Raw genomic sequence first — 21,208 nt, forward strand, 5'->3', positions numbered from 1 at the left:
GACAAAGACACAACTGAGAAAGAGAACTACAGGCCAATATCCATGATGAACATAGATGCAAAAATTCTCAACAAAATACTAGCAAACTGAATTCAATGATACATTAAAAAAATCATTTACCACAATCAAGTGGAATTTATTCCCAAGACGCAACAGTGGTTCAATAATCACAAATCAATCAATGTGACAATCAAATCGATAAGAGAAAGGAAAAGAACCATATGGTCATTTCAAGAGATGCAGAAAAAGTACATCCATTCATGATAAAAACCCTCAACAAAGCAGGTTTAGAGAAAACATACCTCAATATAATAAAGGCCATATACGAAAAACCCACAGCTCACATCATTCTTAATGGGGGAAAACTGAGAGCTTTTCCCTTAAGATCAGGAACAAGACAAGGATGTCTGCTCTCCTCACGTTCATTCAACATAGTACTGGAAGTCCTAGCCACAGCAATCAGAACAAAAAGAAATAGGGGTGCTTGGGTGGCTTAGTCGGTTAAGCACCTGACTCTGGATGTCGGCTCAGGTCATGACCTTTGGTTGTGGGATTGAGCCTGTGTTGGGCTCCACGCTGAGGGTGGAGCCTGCTTGGGATTCTCTCTCTCCCTCTCTCTTTCTGCCCCTCTCCCGCTCGTGTTCCCTCTCAAAACAAACAAACAAACAAACATTAAAATAAAATGAAGTAAAAGACATCCAAATCAGTAAGGAAGAAGTAAAACCTTCACTATTTGCAAATGGCGTACTCTATGTAGAAAATCTGAAAGACTCCACCAAAAAACTGCTAGAACTGATCAATGAATTCAGTAAAGTCACAGGATATAAAATCAATGAGCATAAATCTGCCACATTTCTATATACCAATAATGAAGCAGCAGAAAGAAAAATTTAGCAATCTCATTTACAATTGTACCCAAAATAATAAGATACCTAGGAATAAACCTACCCAGAGGTGAAAGACCTGAACTCTGAAAACTATAAAACGCTGATGAAAGAAATTGAAGAAGACACAAAGAAACGGAAAAACATTCCATGCTCATGGATCGGAAGAAGAAATACTGTTAAAATGTCTGCACTGCCCAAAGCAAACTACACATTTAATGCAACCCCTATCAAAATACCAACAGCATTTTTCACAGAGCTAGAACAAAAAATCCTAACATTTGTATGGAAGCACAAAAGACCTTGAATAACCAGAACAATCTTGAAAAAGAAAAGCAAAGCTGGAGGCATCACAATTCGAACTTCAAGTTCTATCACAAAGATGTAGTAATCAAACCATGCAGTGCCTTGGTGGCTCAGCCAGTTAAGCAACAGACTTAAAAAAAATTTTTTTTTTAATGTTTATTTTTGAGAGAGAGAGAGACAGAGCATGAGCTGGGGAGGGACAGAGAGAGAGGGAGACACAGAATCTGAAGCAGGCTTAAGGCTCTGAGCTGTCAGAGCCCAATGCAGGGCTTGAACCCACAAACCATGAGATCATGACCTGAGCCAAAGCTGGACACTTCACTGAGCCACCCAGGCGCCCCTAAGCCATTGACTCTTGATTTCAGCTCAGGTCATGGTCTCACGGTTTTGTGAGTTTGAGCCCCTCATTGGGCTCTGTGCTGGCAGTGTGGAACCTGCTTGGGATTCTCTCTCTCTCTCCCTCTCTTTCTGCCCCCTCCCAGCTCATGCTATCTCTCTCTCTCTTCTTCTCTCTCTCTCTCAAAATAAATGAATAAAAAAGACCAGTATGGTACTGGCACAAAAATAGACACATAGATCAATAGAACAAAATAGAAAATCCAGAAATAAACCCACAATTAATATGGTCAATTAATCTTTGAGAAAGGAGGAAAGAATATGCAACGGGAAAAAGTCTCTTTTTGGCAAATGGTGTTGGGGAAACTGAACAGCAACATGCAAAAGAATGAAACTGGACCACTTTCTTACACCATACACAAAAACAAATTCAAAATGGATTAAAGATCTGTGAGACCTGAAACCATAAAAATCCTAGAAGAGAACACGAGCAGTAACTTCTTTGATATTGGCTATTGCAACTTCTTTCTAGATGTGTCACCAGAGGCAAGGGAAACAAAAGCAAAAATAAACTGTTGGGACTACATCAAAATAAAAAAGCTTCTGCACAGCAAAGAAAAAAAACCAATAAAACTAAAAGGCAGCCTTCAGAATGGAAGAAGATACTGGCAAGTGACATATCTGGTAAAGGGTTAGAATCCAAAATATATAAAGAACTTATAAAACTCAACGCCCAGAAACCAAATGATCCAATTTAAAAAATGGGCAGAAGACATGAATAGACTTCTCTGGATATCTCCAAAGAAGACATCCAGATAGCCAACAGACACATGAAAAAGATGCTAACCATCACTTATCATCAGGGAAATGCAAAACTACAGTGAGCTACCACCTCACACCTGTCGGAATGGCTAAAATCAATAACACAAGAAACAACAGGTGTTGGCCAGCATGTGAAGAAAAAGAAACGCTCGTCCACTAGTGGTGGGAATTCAAACTGGTGTAGCCACTGTGGAAAACAGTATGGAGCTTCGTCAAAAAGTTAAAAATAAGAACTACCTTATGATGCAGCAATCTCACTACTGGGGATTTACCCAAAGAATACAAGAACACTCATTCAAAGGGATACATGCACACCTATGTTTACAGCAGCATTATTTACACTAGCCAACATATGGAAGTAGCCCAAGTGTCCGTCAGTTAATGAATGGATAAAGAAGATGTGGTATATATGTATGTATATATGTATACATATAAATACACACAGTGGGATATTATTCAGTCGTAAAAAAAGAATGGAATCTTGCCACTTGCAATGACATGGATGGAGCTACAGAAGTATCATGCTAAGCGAAATAAGTCAGAGAAAGACAAAATACCGTATGATTTCACTCACATGTGGAATTTAAGAAACGAAACAAGCAAAAGGAAAGAGAGAGAGACGGCACCTGGGCGGCTCAGCTGGTTGAGTATCCGACTCTTGATTTTGGCTCAGCTTAAAATCCCGGGGTTGTTGGATCGAGTCCTGCATCGAGCTCTGTGCAAGCATGGAGCCTGCTTGAGATTCTCTCTCTCTCCCTCTACCCCTCTCTTCCTCTCACTCACTCGCTTTCTCTAAAAAGTAAATAAATAAATAAATAAATAAATAAATAAATAAATAAATTTTAAAAAGAGAGAGAGAGACAAGTGAAGAAACAGTCTCTTGGGCTCCTGGCTGGCTCAGTTGGTAGAGTGTGCAATTCTTGATCTCAAGGTCATGAGTTTGAGCCCGACATTGGTCATGGTGCCTATTTTGTTTTTTAATATTTATTTATTTTTGAGAGACAGAGAGAGAGAGAGCACGAGCAGGGGAGGGGCAGAGAGAGGGAGACACAGAATCCGAAGCAGGCTCCAGGCTCCGAGCTGTCAGCACAGAGCCTGATGCAGGGCTGGAGCCCACAAACTGTCAGATCATGACCTGAGCCAAAGTCGGGCACTTAATCAACTGAGTAACCCAGGTGCCCCCTATTTTTTTTTTTTTTAAGAAAAGAAAGAGTCTCTTAGTTATAGAGAACATACTGATGGTTACCAGAGGGGAGGTGGTGAGGGGATGGTTAAATAGGTGATGGAGAGTAAGGAGTGCACTTGCCATGATGAGCACAGGGTGATGTATAGAAGTGTTGAATTACTATATCGCACACCTGAAACTAATATAACACTGTATGCGAACTAACTGAAATTAAAATAAAAACTTTAAAAAAACCTACATTATGCTGAAAAAGGAAAGAAGAATCTAAGCAGCAAAGACAATTTTTCTTCCTTCCTTCCTTCCTTCCTTTCAAGTAAACTCTATCCCTGAGGTGGGGCTTGAACTCATGACCCCAACATCAAGAGTCGCGTGCTCTGCCATTGAGCCAGCCAGATGCCCCAGAGACAGACACTTTCATCAAGATACTGTCATTGAAACAATTCAGTTCTGGGGCACCAAGCTTTATGTTCTCAGGAAAGAGAATCCAAGTTGCTAAGCTTAGGTTACATGTCTGTCCCATGGGGTGCGGGTGGGGGTGCATGAATAATTTATGGATCAATGTCAAGAGTACACTTGGCTCCATGAAGGCCCAGACACAGATACCACCTGCATAAATCAAAGTTTACCTTTTTTTTTTAAGTTTATTTATTTATTTATTTATTTTGAAAGAGAGAGAGAAAAAGAACAAGCAGGGGAGGGGCAGAGAGAAGGAGAGACGGAATCCCAAGCAGGTTCTGTGCCATCAGTGCACAGCCCATTGTGGGGCTCAAACTCACGAACTGTGAGACCGTGACTTGAGCCGAGATCAAGAGTCAGATGCTTGACTGACTGTGCCACCCAGGTACCTACCCCTCAAAGTTTACTTTTTTAAAGGATATAGAACGAAGTTAGCACAGTTGGGATACTCTGCAGAGAAATCAACAATATTTTCCGAGGACAAAGAGAAGTTGAAACTTCTGGACCCAGACCCTCAAAAGATAATGTTTTGAGTTGGCGAGGGTCACATCAGACCTTCTGAAGGCACAGCTGCATCCCTCGGGCCCCCATTTCTGTGGCAGAGGCGAGAGGTCTGAGATGCAGCCTGTCTAATACGTTGAAGGCTGCCGTACCCGAACCAAATGCGCCCCATGGTAGAATTACGTTATGCACACTATGATTTCTAGGGCTCAATATATAGTACTTTTAGGCCTGGAAAAACTTCATCCGTTGTCTTAGCTTTCCCAAGACAACATGGCTTGAACAAGAACATACTTGAATTCAATGCTGTAGGACCAGAACAAAGTCAGTTACTTATGTGTCCCCAGGACTCTAGCCCCTGGACCAGCTGATGAGGCTGTCCTGAGCCAGGCACCTGGACCGATACCTCCTTGAGACCATATGGCGGGGTGTGGGAGCAGGCAGGGGTGGGGTACTGGCGGGGGTAGGGGAGGAGAGTTTTTCAAAGTCCTCGTTGCCTCGAGGATTCTTCTCCAGAGGGATGTTTTAACTACAAAAAGGGAAAGATGTGCTGGCCAAAATAGATGTCCTGTGGAGTGACTTATGTGAATAATTGGCTGTCGGGACCTCCCACAAGTTCTTCCTGTGCGCCACACTATAAGAAGATAGTCATTAAAACCAGCCAGCTTCCCGGGTCCCAGAGCACACTCTCTCCCCATTCTCAAAGTCTTTTCTCCCTAAAAGGAGCCCAAACAATTATGTACCAGAAAAAAAAAAAAAAAAAGTAGGCAAGAGATGTGCCTCGGAAACTCCCCCCAAAACCTGATGAGAATAATGCAGTGTGGGTGCTTTCCCACGATGGATTTTCCTCACCATGGTTACTGTGGATTCCCTTCTACTGGATTTCGAGCTACTGTCACATCTAGCTGACGCAGCTCTTTGCTGCTACCCTAATTTTTTGGTCGTCGCTGACTTCCCGGAGAAGCTGTTCTCACTAAAATAATCTCCAACGTTTTCTTCCAGTCCAACAGTTGAGGGATGGGAACCACAAACACACTGCATGCTCTTAAATCTGATATAATCTGTGAGAAAGAATAAAGTATTCACTCTTCCCTGCTTTATCAGTAAAAGGTACTTGTGATGGAAGTCACAACTGAAGGACAGCACATAATGGACAGGGCTGCCTCCTTGGGAGAGGAGAGAGGCAGCCCCAGAGGATTACCTGCTTTCGGGAAAAGTCCATCTCACGAGAGTCCGATTCCAGCCTAGCTCTTTAGCGTTTCCTACCTGCCAGGGGAAAGTCTTCGTGTTGCACACAACACCCCCATCTTACGGAGCTGGGGAGAATACTTAGCAGACAACTCATGAGTGTTCTTGAGGCACAGGACATGTAGCGCATCCTAAGCACAGGCTGACTTGTGTCTTTAGCACTCAGCCTACCATCAGGCATGTTCGCCCGTGTGATCCAAAATACTTACTCTTCCTCAAAGGGATTTTTGTGCCTGAAACTTAGCAGCCTGAGGAACCCTGAGGTACACAGCAGGCATAATAGACCCAATGGGTCACATTACAGCCAACGAAGTCAGTCCGAGACACGTTTGCATTTGCTAAGAAATCTAGCAGCATAAGAGCACTAATTTGGGGTATGAAAATGAAAATTCTATAAAGCTATGGAAAAGACTGCAATTGTAAATTCGCTAATTGGGAAAGAATTCACAAAGACGAGCTATAGAAAAGCATGGCCCATAGTAGCACAGATGGAATAAACATAAAGCCTTCCAAGGTAAAAATTTAAATGAAATTGGCACTTAAATTAATGTGTGTAATTTGGGAACAAATATGAGTTATGCATCGTGTGTTTATAAGGTTTTGTTATAATACAGAGCAATTTCCAGAGTTTGAAGTTGATGGTGTGAAGCTGGCATGGGGCACTTATTTTCCAGGAAATAATCCAAAACCATAAGAGAAAATGAGCAAAAAATAAAAATGTGTGTGTATGTGTGTGTGTAAGATAGGGAAAGAGAGAGAGAGAGAGATTAGGAGACAGCAGAAATGCCAGATCACAAAATAGTAGAGGGACCGTGGAAAGCAGTGGGGATCAATCAGGGATGAGCATAGAAGGATATAGAGAAAAAACACCTACGGTGTCGTAAAGCCAGCAAACTACACTTACTAAAGTGAGGATACACCATGAAGCGCGGAACTTAAATCCTTTGTTTTGATAGTGGAACAGGGTACGTGCACCAAAAGGTTCAGTTCTCATGGAGGAAGCAGCCTGTCTCTGTAGCAACAGGAGAAAAGAGATACGGCATTATGAAAACAAACAAAAAAACCCACCTAAACCTACAAACAAAACTGTAGGTTGTAAGAAAAATCCCAGCCAGGCAGCAACATGGTTTGGGATCCTCTGCAACAGAACTTTCTACAAATAGCTGGTCCAGAAATAATTTGTCTGTTTCAGAGATGAGTAAGCAAAAAAAGAAAAAAAAAAAAAAAGAAAAGAAAAGAAAAGAAACCATATAGGATCTATAAAAGTATACCTCAGGAAAAAAATTAACAAGATAAGGAGGAGAAACAGAAAGAAAAAAAAAAAGCAATAGTCAACAACTGCAGAAGAAAAAATGTTTGCATAGAATGGATAAGAATTTGGATCATTGCATAACTTCATGAATTAAAAGCAACAACTTAATTATTTTTTTAATGTTTTAATGTTTTATTTATTTTTGAGAGAGTGCGAGCGGGGGAGGGGCAGAGAGAGAGGGGGACAGAGGATCCAAAGCAGGCACTGCGCTGACAGCAGTGAGCTCGATGTGGGGCTTGAACTCATGAACTGCTAGATCATGACCGAAGCCAAAGTAGGATGCTCAACAGACTGAGCCACCCAGGTGCCCCTAAAGCAACAGCTTTAAAAAGCAGTTAGTCCTCTGAAGCAGCAGCTTGAAGCAGAGATACCATAACTTGGACAAGAAAGAATGAGGAATGGGAAAGAATACATAAGACAGAAGCTGGGGGAACTCCGGGAACAAGTAGAAGAAAACAGGACAGCCATCAAAGGAATGGAAGAAAACCGGTAGTGGTGAAGGGAGATTAGACGCAGCGGCTGACACAGGAGCACAGAGAGCAGAGAGCATAAACGTGGGTGGAAGGAAATGCAAACCACGGTTAAAATGGGTTAGAGAGAGAAAATGACAGACGGGGAGAGCAGAGAAAGGAGATTCACCATACGCGTAGCTGCATTGTCTCGAAATGAAAGTCCAAATAGTTGGACAGGACAAATGATAACATTTCAAGAAAACATTTATGAAATAAAAGAAAGCTGGAATCGATATGTCAGAAGAGGACACTGCTTTTCAGGGAAAACTGATCCATAGTAGTAAATATTTAGATATATCCTAGTAAACTTACTGGACTTGAAAGGTTTAGAAAAGAATCCCCTGGGTGTCCAACCAAAAAAGATTAAGTCACTTATAAGAAAAAAGTTAGAGTGACCTCAGACTTCTTCACAGTAAGTCAGCACTTAGAAGACATTAAACAGGAAATGTGACCCAAGAATTTTTTATCCAGGGGTGCCTGAGTGGCTCAGTCTGTTGAGCATATGACTCTTGATTTCAGCTCAGGTCATGATCCTGGGGTCATGGGATTGAGCCCCATGTTGGGCTCCACGCTGAGTGTGGAGCCTGCTTAAGATTCTCTCTTGCTCTCCCTCTGCCCCTCTCCCCTGCTCATGCTTTCTCTCTCTCTAAAAAAAAAAAAAAAAAAAAAAAAAAAAAAAAAAGAATTAAAAAATTTCATATCCAGGCAAACAATGATTCTGATATAAAAGAAAAAGACAAACAATTTTTAACATCCAAGAATTCAAGGAATATTGTCCCTATGAGCCCTTCATAAGTAATATACTAGGGGAAAATTTAACCAGCAAGCAATAACCGGGAAAGCTAGGGCATAGGTATTGGCAGTGATCATTGACTCTATTTAGTAGTATAACAAAGATGAAAGCAAACTTGAAGATTAAAGTGGCAGAAACAAAAGTAAATATTACATTTTTTGATAACATAAAAATGATATAATTAATGAAAGTCGGGCCAGAGGCTGAGAAAGAAGTTAGGAGGTAATAAGTATACAAATTTCCTCATCTTTAATAGATGGGCTCAAAGGTTGCCAAAGTTGGCAAATCAAATAATGGATTTTTTTTCAAGTGTTCAAAGGTAAACATTGAGAAAGACATTCAACGAAATTTGGGAATAGTATATATAATAGTGTGATGGTTAATTTTGCCTGGGCCAGGGGGTGCCCAGGTATTTGGTTAAACATTGTCCTCGATGTGTCTGTGAGGGTATTTCTGGATGAGATGAATATCTGAATAGGTAGCCTGAGAAAGCAGGTTGTTTTTCTCCACTCTGGGTGGGCCCCAACCAACCCATTGAAATCCTGAATAGAACAAAAAGGTAGAGGAAGAGAGATTTTGCTGTTTCTGCCTGACAATCTTGGAGCCAGGACATCAGTCTTCTCCTGCCTTCAGAATCAGATTTGGATTGGAGATCATACCCCTGGCTCTGCTGGTTCTCAGATCTCTAGACGAAGGACTAGAACTGTACCACTGGCTTTCCTGGGTTTCCGGCTTGCTGAGTGCAGACCTTGGGACTTCTCAGCCTCCAAAACCATGTGACCCAATTCCTTACAATAAATCTCTTCATAATGTACATATATTCCTATTGGTTCTGCTTCTATGGAGAACCTTCACTAATACAAGAATTAAAAAATACTGCCGAAAGAAGTCAGAGATTAGAGCATACTATGAAGTGAGAAAGGTAAACTCTGAGAAGAAACTCAAATCTTACTTCCTATCACAGGAAACACACACACACAAAACAAAATAGATCATATGCATCATCTTGAAAAAGATTTAAAAAGAGAAAGCACAAGGGAAATAGGACAGAACCAACACCAAATATATCTTATCAAAAAATGTTAACGAATCAATTTACTGCTTTTTAAAAATAGATGTTTATTTATTTCAAGAGTGTGTGTGTGTGTGTGTGTGTGTGTGTGTGTGTGTGCGTGCACTCTTGAGGGGGGGAAGGGGCAGCGAGAGAGGCAGACAGAGAATCCCCAGCAGGCTCTGTGTTGTCAGCGCAGAGCCTGACTTAGGGCTTGATCCCATAAACGGCGAGATCATGACCCGAGCCAAAATCAAGAGTCTGAAGCTTAACTGACTGAGCCCCCTGCAGGCGCCCCTATACCTTTATCTTTTGAAGAAAACATTTTTCAGAATGCATCACGAAGCAAATACAACCCTATGGGGCACTCAGGAGACATGACTAAAACAAAATTATGCCGAAAATTCAAAAATAAAAGGATGAGCAAAAATATATAATCAGAGTAAAGAATATTAAAGGGGGTGCTATGTGGGGTGTTTACATTGCTTTGCACATAGAAAGTACTAGGAAAGTGACAAAAACCAAACTACCCAAGAGAGCAGGAGTTGAGATGTTATCAGCCAAGAATGCAGGTGTGCCCTCGAATGGCCTTGCTCAAAAGGAAAGACGTTCATTAAATCTTGTCTGGTGACTTATTCGCAAACTGAAAGGCAGGAAAAGGATTAATCTTTCTCTAAGACAGGAATTCAGATAAATACATCATGTATTAAGCCAACTTGGAATGGTGTTAGCAATTGTTGGCCTTGAATATAAACAACTTGACTAACGTCACCCATCCACATATCCGTGCGTGTATACTAATTACACTGGTATTAAACTACGGCTGTGGCGATATTTAGGATTTTCGTTTTTTGTCCTAAAAACAATTCTTTCACATCGGTAACTCTTTGATGGTTTTTACCAGGGACAACAAAATACAAACTCCGTCCTAATTTTTTTCTTCCGTTGCATACAGGAAGAGTGTCTGGTCTGATAGCAATTCTACAGCATTTCCCTATCCATTTCCAGGCTGATCACAGCCTGTGGCTTCACTGCTAGGCCGCTGTACTCCAAGACAGCTAATTGGTGCAGCACCAACACCCCCTACACGTGAAAAAGCGCTTGCAAAAAACCAAGCACAAACACTGCTTTAGTCTCTCCCAAATGCTGGAGCTTTCCTAGGTCTTTGGAGAGCGAGCCCACGGTGTTCGAAGAGTAAACACTGTCTTGTGTATATCCGAAGCGGTCTTGAATTCATTTCCATCCACGCTTAAATGTTTTCTGGGATCACAAAATAATGAAGGGAAAGAATACAAATAAACTTTGAAAGAAGCTGGAGTGTCCAAGGTTGATATCGGGGTATTCCGATTGACCAAAGGCCTGATACGTCATACCTGCGGGTCTCAATTCATAAGGCACCTCCCCAGAGAGGCCTAGGCTGGACCACATCATCAGTCAAGTAGTTCCCATGCACCCGCGTTGTCTTTGAATGGTTTCTCAACTGGCATGCGGGGTAGGAGGGGGGCGGTGCTGGGTTCTGCAAAATGTCGCTAGGGGTCCTATAAGCGCGTGTGACTGGAACAGAACATTTGTTTGAACTTTGCATGCTGTTCAACCTCAGCACACATAATGATCAATTGTACTATTAATTTCGTTAGAGGTCTCTGAGCCCCTTACGGCAGGGCACAGTCGGACAGTGCTCATTTAGTTGAGTCCATTCTCCGTTTTTGACACTGGATAAAGGGGTCCACTGATAATCTGATAATCAGTAGGCACTATTGCAGGGGGGCAGTGGGGTGAGGGGAAGACCGTAGGCTGCTGACACCAGCTCCCCAGTCTCCCCTTACATGCCACCGACGGACAGCAGCAAATGTGACTACTGGTTAGAGTATCGCGGCGAAGGGGCACCTGTGTGGCTCAGTGGGTTAAGCGTCGGACTTCGGCTCAGGTCACGATCTCACAGTTCGTGGGTCTGGCTCTGTGCAGGCAGCTCTGACCCTGGAGCCTGCATCAGATTCTGTGTCTCCCTCTGTCTCTGCCCCTCCCCAGCTTGCATTCTGTCCGTCTGTCTGTCTCTCTCAAAATAAATAAAAATTAAAAAAATAAAGACTATTGTGGCAAAATGTCCTTTCAAAGGAAGGAATCTTGATGCGCTGTGACTCAGCTGCCCACCCCCGCTGCTTTGCTGATGTAAATGCTGCAAAAGGTAGATCGTGCAGGTAAAAGTGAATTATTACTTTCTTGTGCTTGCAATTCTCTCGTTTGGTTTTTCACTATGCCCTTCTGTTTCATATTCATTTCGCTTTTTGTGTGACAGCCTAAGGTAGCAATTTTGTTCTGGAGAATAGATGAGATTGACGGACATCAGTTTACACGAATGGACGATTCTAAATAAGGGTTCGTACAACTCTCTGAGCCATTTCACCGCTAGTGAAATGAAGAATACCCAAAAAGTAACAGTGAGAGTTATTTGTCAATGGGTTTTAGGGGGGCTGGCAATCCAAGTTGGCCTCTTTGTATGTTGTCAGACAACTTAAAAATGCAGCAGTGGCTCCAAAAAAAGTGAATAGAACTTAACTACAAACCACGGCTGTTTGAAAGGTACTGACAATGTCCCAACACACTGCTTTCTTCACAGAGAGGTGCCGAAGTGAAATGAAATGATAAAGGTTCGGAGTGATTTTACAAGAAGAGTAAACCGCATTTAAACAAAGCCCAGTTCACCTGAGTATGTTCTCAGAACTGAAAAATCGGGACAAAGGCACATAAGTCTGGTATATAAAGCAACCCGGCCGCTTAGCAGAAGGAGAGTTCCCAGCCTGGTTGTCTGAGTTCAAAGGGGGCTTGCAGAAGGACTTTTGAGAAAACAATAAGACAGATTTTCCTGGTGCTTCAAAGATAAAGAATGTCAGCAAATACTGCATCACATGAACTAGCCGAATGAGCATCTACCAGGCCCTGGAGAAAATGTTTCCACTTCAAGTAACAAGATTCCTGGGTTTTGGTGTTTTTTTTTTTTTTTAACATTTATTCATTTTTGAGAGAAGAGAGAGAGACAGAGAGTGAGGGGGGGGGGGGAGGGGAAGAGAGAGAGGGAGACCCAGAATCCGAAGCAGGCTCCAGGCTCTGAGCTGTCAGCACAGAGCCCGATGTGGGGCTTGAACTCACAGACCCAGAGATCGTGACCTGAGCCGAAATTGGACACTTAACCGACTGAGTCCCCAAGGCGCCCCACATTCTTGGGTTTAAAAAGAAACTGAATTTTTGGAACAATCACACTGAGAAGGAAAACCTTGAAATGTTTCCACTGCTGTTTGGCCTTAAGAGTGAGGAAAGATATCAGTAGGTCTCAAGTTTTCCTGAAAGCCACCCGGAAGAACCCACGGCAGAACAGGGGGAACAGTGCCTTCCCTCCCTTTCAATGCCACCGAACACCTGGGGGAGGGATCCTTTCTCTGAGTCTTCTCTGCTCAGCTTGAGAACTTGACTTTGAGACAAGAGAAAGAATTTTGTCAACTACAGCCTGAGGGTACACTCTGGATGAAATTCCTGACCTTTTCCTAGACGTGTTCTGGATGTCTGCAAAAGAAAAGTATCCTGACTCTCATGGGCCAGCAATGAAAAATTTGCCGCAATAGTCGACTTCTTTCTTTTATGAGTAAGCTTTTTGTAGCTTAACAAACATCAAGGACAAGGACAGACAGATGTGGTCCTGCTTCAACTGAAAATGAAATCTGTGGGTACATATTTCAAATTCACTCCAGGATCAAGTATTTGCATAAACAGAAATAAGCACTGGTGTCTTTTAAAGAAGGAAATTTTAGTCTTTCTTTTTAGTTTCAAAAATATTTTTTATGCACAAATAGGCCTATAAGAGATTAAGAAACCAACACACGTCAACAATAATTTTGTAAACTGTTGTGCTGATGTGATCATTTCACTCAATAAGGAAATGTTTTTACCGAGTCTTCTATAAAATTGTGTTCTGGAATCTATTTTTATTAATATTGCTTTGACTTCTGGTTTCCATAGCTTTGCTATTCAACATGGTCAATACATTTTCATGTTAAGGAACATTAATTAAAATTGATTTATAACCTTAAGTTAAAGTCATTCTACTGAGACTCCCTTTTAAAAAATTAAACCCCAATTTTGGCTTCAGCCAGTTACTTATTTTACTGTGTTTGCCTTATGACTTTTAAACATTTATGAAAAAGAAAGAATGATTTATCTTAAGAAAGGAAAGCTAACTTGAACTATTTTTTAAAAGAACATTTGGCTAAAAAGTAACTTTTCATTTTAAAATGGGGGAGACTACTCTTGCACATAGCCATATTATATAACATATACCATATCTTATTACCCTCTTAAGTAGTAGAGATTTTTAACAAGAGTTGTAGGCCAACTTGGATGAGGTTTAAAAAAATCAAGTATGAAATTAATAAGAAGGAAAAACTTGTTTATTCTACCTACACTACTGTTATCCTACAACAGCCTTAATATCTCTTCGGGGAGAGGAAAACCACAAGTCAAACACAGAAGCTCGGTGCCCGGCCAGGAGCATTGCCTGGGAAGAGGTTAGGCTTGGTGAAATGTCCAGTGACAAGATCCTTGAGCCACCAGGGGGCAGCATTAGGGCGTTGATTTCTTAGGAACTAAATGAAGGAAAAGGCAGATACACATCTTATTCAACAAAAATGTATTTGGCATCCTACGTGCCAAACACTTAAGAAGTGTTTACTGCAGAATGAAATGGTGTTATAGCAGGTATCAAAAGCAAAGTTCCCTGCTTCCAATTTTGCCGGTAGTTTAGGTCAATAACATCGTCTCTTCCCAATACTCATGTCAGCCTTTTAACAAACATTGTGTTTTTCTCTTACTTCTCACTTTGAGCCCATTTTTATGTTATTAGTCCCACTTTGGAAAAGACGATAGTTCAGGCAAGGCTATGATCATTTCTAAGTGGAACAAAGAGAGTGTTCCTTTGGCCTCTCCTTTCTTAAAATTATATGTATCATTATAGAGTTTTCTTCTACCAATGCCATTGTAGGAATTTATTTATATATTTTTTCCCACTAGGCCTTCAAAGCCTGCATTGTTATTAAAAAAAATTTTTTGAGGTTTATTTATTTTTGAGAGAGAGAGAGAGAGAGAGAGAGGCAGAGAGAGAGGGAGACACAGAATCCGAAGCAGGCTTCAAGCTCTGAGCTATCAGCACAGAACCTGACATGAGGCTCGAACCCCTGAACCGTGAGATCATGACCTGAGCCAAAGTCAGACGCTTAATTGACTGAATCACCCAGAAAGCCTACATTATTTATCATCTGGTGCCATACAGAAAAAGTTTGCCAGCCCTTGACCTAACCCACTATTATCTCTTCCTCGCACAAACTCAGAAGATTCCAGACCATGTACCATCTGGCTTCTGTCTTACTTCTTCACTTACCATGGCTGCTTTTCTCTTCCTCAAACACATTAAATCCTTCCCCTCTTCAGGACTTTCATATTTGCTGCACCCTTTCCCTGAAATGCCTTTAAAGGTTCATTGTCATTCTTTAGGTCTTATCTCAAATATCACTAACTAGAATGACTATTTCTTACTCCCAGTTATTCTTTCTACAAAATCACCCTCTTCGTTTCCTTAATCATTATCTCAATTATCTATCTTTTGCTTAGTCATTGTCTGTTTCCTTCATGGGAATGGAAGCTTCATGAGACCACTCACCTTATTGTCTTGTTCATCAGGCTGGTACATAATAGTACTTAATACTTTTTTCGTTGTGCTAAAATACATAGAACATGAAATTTACCATTTTGAAGCGTACGATTGATTCAGTGGCATTAAGTAAATTCACATTGTTGTGCAACTTTTATTGCCATTTATCTCCAGAACTTTGTCACCCCCCACCCTTCTACTACCAGCCCCTGGCAGCCACCATTTTACTTTCTGTCTCTATGAATTTGACACGGCACGAATAAGTGAAATCGGACAGTGTGTCCTTTTATAACTGGCTTATTTCACTTAGCACAATGTCTTCAAGGTTTATCCATAGTGTAGCATGTCCCAGACTTCCCTTCCTTTTTAAGACCAAATAATATTCCTTTGTATGCACACACCACATTTTGTTAATCCGTTCATCCATTAATGAACACCGAAGGAAACTTAATTAAAAAAATAATCTTACCATTAACGAACACCGAAGGAAACTGTTAATTAAAAAAATAATCTCATCAACAGTAAACTTTCCCTGGGTCACTTAAATTAAGCTTCACATTACAATTACAATTAATGTACAGGTATTTATTTTTGACAGAGACAAGAGTGTTAGTGGGGGAGGGGCAGAGAGAGAGGGAGACACAGAATCCGAAACAGGCTCCAGGCTCTGAGCTGTCAGCACAGAGCCCAACGTGGGGCTTGAACTCACAAACCATGAGATCATGACCTGAGCGCTTAACTGACTGAGCCACCCAGGCATCCCAACGTACAGTTAGTATATGCTTAATTCTATATTTAAAATTCCCACTAGCAAAACCAAGAGAATAATCAGCAACAAACCCCAGAGATTTTATAATAAGACAGCCATTAGAAAGCATTAAGGTGGGCAGCTTTTTTTTATTCCAATTTTTTTATTATGGAGTTTATCACACATACATACAAGTAAACAAAATAATACAATGAACTCCCATATAATCATCACTTACCTTGACAACTACCAGCTCCCTGCCAATCATATTTCATCTATAACTTCATCTGCTCCCTATATTATTGTGAAGCAAATCATTTTGTCTATAAATATTTCAAATGTTTCCCTAAAACATAAGTAAAGGGTTTTGATTTCTTAATACTTTATTAGGAGGATAAGTTTTAGCTGAATTTGTTTGTGGTGTTATCAGATACATGTCTGTAAGTTTGTCATACAATTTGATGGAAAGCATTCCTTAATAAAACAACTTTTGAATTGAGTATTTTAAAGGGATTTATAAATGCCTGAGTATCTCAAGAATGCCAACCCTGAAGGAAAATATTTGCCAACATTTGGCCACAAACAAAAATTTTAAATGTTGGGCTACAAGGTGACTGTACTTATTCAAATGACTGGCACCTGAGCAGGGACCTGGACACGAGGTCTATGGTTCTCTACCTCAGTGAGTAGAAAAGTCATGAAGAGCTTGGTTAAAAAGCAGATTCCAGGGCCCTGTTTTTCTGGATTTCTGATTTAGTAGGACTGGGCAGAGATCTAGAAATATGCATTTTTTAAAATGTTTGTTTGTTTGTTTGTTTGTTTGTTTATTTTGAGAGAGACAGAGAGCGCGCACGCGAGCAGGGGAGGGGCGGAGAGAGAGGGAGAGAGAGAAGCCCAAGCAGTTTCCGCACTGTTAGAGCAGAGCCCGGTGCAGGGCTCGATCCCACGAACCATGAGATCATGACCTGAACTGAAATCAAGAGTCAGACCCTCAACCGACTGAGCCACTCAGGTGCCCCGAAAAGTGAATTTCTAATAATTGCTGGAGATAATTCTGACGGAGGACATCCAAGACTGCCTAAAAACCCTATTTCAAACTTTAGGACTCATTTGCTGGATGGTTTTGCCATGTAACATTCGTGCCTTTTAGTATTCCCTTCGGTAAAAATTTTCAGGCACTGACCAAATCAATGTACCACAATCTAGCATTCCCTCCCTTTTAATTCTCTACTTTGAATGATATGCATTTTCTCCACAAGTTTATACATGATCATATATGGGTCTCCCTTGTGAGTGTCATTAGTTTTCACGGGCTTTGGAAATTTTGATTACTTTATTGGTTTCCAGAACAACAATCTTGGTAAATCAGGATGACATTGGCCTGAACAATTTACAATATGAATAAGAAAATATTATCTGTTTTGGTAATATTCATAAGTTCTTTTGTATCAGACTATATTTATTGTTACAGCAGAAATGAATACAATTTGGCTCAATTTTCTTAATTTAAAAACTGTACCTAAATCAGCAGTGCTTGTTAGTTATTAACAGCAATCTTCTTAGAAAATCATTTTATGCTACCTAATTAAAATTTCAATTTCACAGTGACGTAGCCAAGGCAAAAGGAAAACCTGAAAGAATCAGTGGCCTAAACATGAGAAAAAATGTAACAGAGGAAAATAAAGAATAAAGGGAAGCTGGATTTTAGTTACTTATATAATTGCGTTAAATGGCAGCGGTAAATTGAAGAGGGTCATAATATGCCCCCCCCCAAAATATGCCACTTTGGGATAAGGGTTATTTTGAACTGATAGCAATGGAGACTTTCTGCCTAAAAGCAAGGCATAAATTTTCCTTTGTGAAGGTGTCTCCTGTTGTACCAGAAAGGGAGAAACCTTTACCACAGGAGATGGAGAAAGCACCGAGACAAGTCTGCATAAACAAAACCATACTAGGAGCGCCTGGGTGGCTCAGTCAGTCAAGTATCTGACTTCAGCTCAGGTCATCATCTCACAGTTCATAAGTTCGAGCCCCGCATTGGGTTCTGTGCTGACAGCTCAGAGCCTGGAGCCTGCTTCAGATTCTGGGTCTCCCCCCATCTCTGTCCCTCCCTTGCTTGTGCTCTGTCTCTCTCTCTCTCTTTCTCTCAAAAATAAATAAACATTAAAAAAAATTTCAAACCCATACTAAATAACCCTATCTTCCAGTAGTTTCCCCTGTATATTTACTTTCCCACAACTTACCAAACCCCTTTTACTTTGTCACTTCTCCACAATTCATTACCTTGGTTAGGATGGTTTATAAGCCCCCTGAGATTAACTACTTCTTTGGATTTTCACTTTATATGAAGACCACCATGCACATAAAAAAATTGAAATATTAACATCAAATAAAGTGTGTATGCCTTTTGTGAATCTTTTTCAGTCTAATTCTCAGGCTCCAGACATGAACCTAAGAGTGTAGAGAAAGTTTTTCCTCCTCTACATATTTATTTAAGAACTTAACCCACTAGGCATTTGTTCACACAGTTTTTCCTTTAACCGGGTACAAATAGTGGTATAGTAGAAAGAGCTTTGAAGTTAGACTAGCCTGGATTGAAATCTTGAATCTACTATGTCATGCATGACCTTGGGCATTTATTTGAACTCTGTATCTCAATTTCTTCATCTATAAAACAAAGGTGATAAGACCAGCCTAATGTAATTGTTGTAAGGGTTAAATATTTGAAGTACAAGAAATAGCTGGCACAAAGCAGTGGAGCCTCGGTAACACTTAGTTCCTCTAAATTTTGATGTGTATCTCTGTTGTTAAAGCAGAGGCTGTTGGGAAGAGATAAGAGTTTAGGAAGAAGGATGGACAGAATGTGAACCTTGAGCTTCTCTCAACCACCCAGGCGCCCCACCCTCATTTTTATAACCCCTCCCCTCTTCAAAAAACCCACCACCACAACAAAAAGTATTCAAAAACTATATACACGGAAAATACCTGTAGTGAAGGCATTCTTTGTTATTGATTAAAAGGAGATCGAATCACTTCAGGTTTCAGATTTGTAGGTGGCAAGATGGAAATTTCCGGATGTCGGTTAAAGAGCCTGAGATTTGTGTTTCGTCCAGCGGGAGAGGGCCTCCTCTGACTCCACACGGAGAAGGCCTGCAAAAGAGAGTCAATACCCCTTCAGTAGTAGATTTAGAAGGACTTGAGCCAGAAAAAGCCCTTAACTGAAGCCTCAGATTTCTGTATCTTAAAGTATGGAAGAGAGAATCCTGGCTTAGACCTTGAGGGTAACTCCACATTACCATAAAAGGCCTTGATACGACTATTAAAGAACACTTGATTTTGAACAGGACTATATTCATACGTTTGGTCATAAGAGATTTAAACCTTATAACTACATCAGATGACTTCTCATTCCCTGAACCTGGCAAGAGTTTAAAACTGCTTCTTTCTTGGGGCTTCAGATTCTCTCTCTCCCTTTGCCCCCTCCCCTCTGTGAGTGCTCTCTCTCTCTCTCTCTCTCTCTCTCTCTCAAACAACAGACAAACAAAACCCAACAAAAACCAAAAATTGTTTCTTCCTGTAGCAGGTGATTTTGTCCTTCCAAGACCACTACTAGGAATATGTGACTGTATTTCCCACAACAACTCAGGCAATGTGTTTTCCTTCTCTTGCCATTTCTACCATTCATAGGGTCTTACATGGTCCGCTGCACAGGGACTTTTTCTTTTTGGAGCTCCATTAAGTGCATTTATTTATTTATTTTTTAGTAATCTCTACACCCAGTGTGGGGCTTGAACTCACGACCCCAAGATCAAGAGTCTGATGCTCTTTGACTGAGCCAGCCAGGCACCCTGGTCAGGATTTTAATTAACTCCAGGCTCTATGGCCCTCATCTGATCCTCAGGAACTATTCAAGCAACTTTAGGCTGGACACACTTAAGAATGGTGGGCTGATCCCAAAACATCAACAACCCCATCTTCCTTCCTTCCTTCTTAGGAACTAGCTATCTCTTCTTTGTTTTTTAGATTTTCTAGGTGTGAGTTGGTTCATGTACTGTGTTTCCTTAATGACAGGTGAATATTTTAGACTTTCTGAGACTTTCCACTGAAATCCCTTTCTCTTGACCTTGAGTATTCCCCACTCTTACTCTCTGGATGACTCCACAGCACAGCCATTTCTAAAATAATCTCCACAAATCATTCAGCTTTTTTGAATCCTTAATCTATGCTGAAATTTTGGCATGGTGGTCTGTTTAGAAGAAAACTTACAAAGAATTCCTCCCTCTGCTAAAATTTTGACAGGAAGAGTGTCATTTAAACATTCTATTATGTATATACCTGTATTACATAGAAAATTTCTGGAAATGTCTGATGAGAAATTGGCTTTCTCTGGGAAGAGAAGCTGGGAGGCAGAGGTCAGGTATGAGGCTATAATTCTGTTCACTGTATATCCCTTTTTACTACTTGGATTTACTATGTACATATTTTTAAAAAATATTTTTGAACGTTTACTTATTTTTGAGAGAGAGGGAGAGATAGTGTGTGTTCAGGGGAGGGGCAGAGAGGGAGAGAGGAGACACAATTTGAAGCAGGCTCCAGGCTCTGAGCTGTCAGCACAGAGCCCAAAGCAGGGCTTGAACTCACGAACTGTGAGATCATGACCTGAGCCAAAGTCTGACGCTTAACTGACTGAGCCACCCAGACGCCCCACATATATATTTTTTTAAATATTTGAGTTAAGAAATTTAGAAATAAGGAGGTAAGAAATCCTGCATATATGAATATTACTACTATGTTCTTGGTTGGGACAACATATTTTAATTGTTCCGTTCACTAAATTAATCTATAAAAAAACTAATCTATAAAAAAACAATTGTAAAATTGTTCAGTTCACTAAATCTATAAATTTAGTGCAATTCCCAGCAAATAGTTGCACTTAAAGAAAATGATACTTTCATAAAAATCTAAACTTTATAAAACTAAGTAAAATGAGTATTTGCACTAAAAGAGTCTTTTAATTTATATCAGGATAATGGGAAGATTTTTATTAGAAACCAGAACACCTGGCTCCACCATTCAATAGTTATTTGACCTCAGACTAGTATCTAGCCTAATATTTACTTAAGCTTATTCCATCACTGTGAAATGCTGTCTACTTTAGCATCAGTGTGAAAATACGCATGAAAATATTTTGTGAAATATAGAATGTTGTAAATAAATATCCGAGGAGCTACTAAAACTCTGTTTTGATGTAACATAGCAGCTTCCCTAATAATTTTTTAAGAATGGATTTATAAAAACTGAATTTATATATAATTTAAAGGGAAATAGGGGTCAATTACTTTCGAGCAAGGTAGGAGG

At 40.5% G+C, this 21,208-nt stretch overlaps 1 long non-coding RNA gene across 1 annotated transcript in view; it reads right to left on the minus strand.

Moving 5' to 3' along the window:
- Positions 1-2,975: 2,975 nt before the first annotated feature.
- Positions 2,976-21,208, minus strand: part of LOC128776486 (uncharacterized) — a 33,818-nt gene continuing 15,585 nt past the window's right edge. The window contains exons 2-3 of the long non-coding RNA XR_008421532.1: positions 18,836-19,000; positions 2,976-3,140 (exon numbers count right to left, since the gene is read on the minus strand). This is a non-coding gene — a long non-coding RNA (uncharacterized LOC128776486). The remainder of the gene's footprint in view (positions 3,141-18,835; positions 19,001-21,208) is intronic.

This window comes from Panthera pardus, unplaced genomic scaffold (genome assembly GCF_024362965.1).
Source record: "Panthera pardus isolate Hobbes unplaced genomic scaffold, ASM2436296v1 HiC_scaffold_13, whole genome shotgun sequence".
NCBI lineage: Eukaryota > Metazoa > Chordata > Mammalia > Carnivora > Felidae > Panthera > Panthera pardus.